The sequence below is a fragment of the Nanorana parkeri genome, unplaced genomic scaffold, assembly GCF_000935625.1.
Source record: "Nanorana parkeri isolate BGI_ZX_2015 unplaced genomic scaffold, ASM93562v1 scaffold1168, whole genome shotgun sequence".
NCBI classification, from domain to species: Eukaryota; Metazoa; Chordata; class Amphibia; order Anura; family Dicroglossidae; genus Nanorana; species Nanorana parkeri.
Window position 1 is genome coordinate 11,328 of NW_017307436.1, and position 3,014 is coordinate 14,341.

The following is a 3,014-nucleotide window of genomic DNA, read 5'->3' on the forward strand; positions in this document are numbered from 1 at the left end:
CCTATCATTGGTAACATGGTACTGAACGTTCAAGATTTGTACATCCTCGTTCAGGCACCTCCTTTTATCGGGTGACAACGCTGTGTCCCGGTTTTGCTCCTAAGTTGTCACATGGTATTCTGATGGTGAGTAAAACTTGTCCTATAAATGCACATAACACAGGTGGGGGACACTGGTGAAATTGGCAAGAAGAGCTGTGCAGCCATCACTAGAGTCCAGGTAGACTGGAAGTGATGCAGAACATCAGCAGCACTGAGATGTAACAGAGAAGAAAAGAGAAAAAAGTATTTTATTATAAAAAGTGGCAGTTGTTAAAGAGATGCTGTTACCTACTTATATAAAGTCCTTCCAATGTCTCTCCCCCTCCTCTGCAGCGGTCTAAGGTCCAGTCAATCATGTCTACACACAGTGTAAAGACTTGAGGACACTGAGGAAGATTCCATTTTTGATCTGACTATTTTGATCGCACCGCACCCGAACGCACAGCAGGCACAAAGTGCCTTGCGATCCCCTGATGCCATTCAATTGAGACCGTCTGAAGGGGTCTCAGGTGGGCTGATCAGGGCTGCATCCCCCTCCCTCCCAGCTCCTCTTACCTGCACACCATGCCTCCTCCACTAGTCACTAGCCTAGTTCCACAAGTACAAGTAAGTAGGGCTGCAGCTAATGATTATTTTGAAATCGATTCGTTAGCTGATTATTAAAAACTTGTCCTATAAATGCACATAACACAGGTGGGGGACACTGGTGAAATTGGCAAGAAGAGCTGTGCAGCCATCACTAGAGTCCAGGTAGACTGGAAGTGATGCAGAACATCAGCAGCACTGAGATGTAACAGAGAAGAAAAGAGAAAAAAGTATTTTATTATAAAAAGTGGCAGTTGTTAAAGAGATGCTGTTACCTACTTATATAAAGTCCTTCCAATGTCTCTCCCCCTCCTCTGCAGCGGTCTAAGGTCCAGTCAATCATGTCTACACACAGTGTAAAGACTTGAGGACACTGAGGAAGATTCCAATGCTGCAAGGAGGGGTAGACAGGCTCGAGGGAGCCTGGTCATGTCACATTAGCTATGCTGTCACTAGTACCCCATGTCAACTCTTCCATTGATCTCCATAGAGCTTGTAATAGTGGCAGCATGCTTCGTATGAGGCCTTTTTTTCTTTTTGCTATAAGAACTAAGAGCAGGGGTAGGCAACCTTGGCACTCAGCCATCTCCGGGAGTCATGTCTGTGGCTGTCTGTCTTGCACTGCCTCGTGGGACTTGTAGTTCCACAACAGCTGGAGTGCTGAGCTTGCCTACCCCTGACTAAAAGTGATGGGGGGAGGGTTACTCTTACATGGTTTTCATTAGAAGGTACACCTATATTTTAAAGTGGACCTCAGGTCTCAATTACCTACATAAGTTGTTACACTTCTTAACCTATAACAGGCTGTTTATATATTTCTTATATTCAGCTACCACCTTTCCAGACTAGGTCCAGTTGAAGGTAGTAGACTGGAACCAGTGTGGGGAACAGGCAGGAACTGTGCTCGGGCAGCTCTTGCTGATTGGTTGACATGCTGAGCCTATTGGTGCCTGCCCAATAGGTTGGGCTCAAGAAGTTGGGCTGCACATTCATGATGTCACTGAATAAAACCAACTTTACTCAAGCCATACAAGTGCTTCACAGCAGATTTAAGGCAAGACTGAGCAGCGTTTGCATGGCCCGAATGAAGTTGTTTTTGTCAAGTGAAGTCATCAGTGTGCAGCTCAACTTATTTCCTGGACTGTGTGCAGAGTCCATTGTTTAGAAAAAACAACAACTTTTCTAGAGTTATAAATGTTGGTATATGACAGGAGTAGCCAATTCTGTCACTCCAGCTGTGTTAAAATTACAAATCCCATCATGCCTCTGGTAGTCATGCCTGTGACTGTCAGTCTTGCAATGCCTCATGTGAGTTGTAGTTCCAAAACAGCTGGACTGCCAAGGTTGCCTACCTCTGGTATATGGGGTGCAGACACATAGCCAGGGCTTGAAAAATCCACTCGTCCGTTCGTCTGTGACGACAGGACGGCGGAGCCCGACGAGCAGCTTTACATTCAAGCGATCGAGCGCCTCGAGACGCCCGGTCGCTTGTATTGCCAGCAGCTGTCACTGCCATTGCCGGTCCCGAGATCCGCTTTGCCCGATGCGGCCGGGACTGGCACGGCTCTGTGACAGGAGATCAAAGGGAGATCAACATACGATCTCCCTTTTGATTTCCTCTCCAGTCCCGGAATGCAGGAAGTGATGTATATTACATCACTTCCTGCATTCAGTGTCACTTTCTAGCTACAGAAGCTGATGAAGCAGATCTCTGCTTCATCAGCTACTCTGGGGGTCCCTAGATGACATTAGGCGTCTTGGAGACCCCTGATGTCTTCATAAAGAGGGCCTGTCATGTAAATTGGCTATCACAAGGGGGGCTTATAAAATGAATGTGAAAATATTTTCTTTTTTTAATGTCCTCCGCCCCTCCACATACACATGCAGATATGCGTCGGGTGCGCCTACGTGCGAAAACAACGATGGTGCCGCACATGTTACATATAACCGCAAACGTCGGAGTGTGAGCAATTATTTTAGGACCATTAATTACTGATAACACTAAACTGATGAGCGGTGAAAGCGTTTTAAGCGTCGCCTATGGCCAATTTTCAGTGTGGTCGTTTTTTTGAGATTTTGCGGACGCACGCAATTTTAAAGCTTGACATGTTTTGGTGTCTATTTACCCGACGTGACCCCGTCTTTTATATTTTACCAAAAATATGGGTAAGAATAGATGTTTTATAACATAACGAAGGGAAAACATTTTTTTTATTTTAAATTTACGGTACTTTTTTCATTATGTTGTAAAAAATAACCCCCCCCAAGTGGTGATTATATACCTCCAAAAGAAAGCTCTATCTGTCCCCAAAAAAGGGTAACATAAATTGCAAGGCTATAGTCCGGTCATGCTGACTGGTGACATTTTTGACTGACTGGTGAGACACC

General features: G+C 45.3%; 1 protein-coding gene across 1 annotated transcript in view; it reads left to right on the forward strand.

The window, feature by feature from the left end:
* The window catches only part of LOC108796770 (protein farnesyltransferase subunit beta-like), a 76,134-nt gene that overhangs the window by 284 nt on the left and 72,836 nt on the right, over positions 1–3,014 (forward strand). The window lies entirely within an intron of this gene.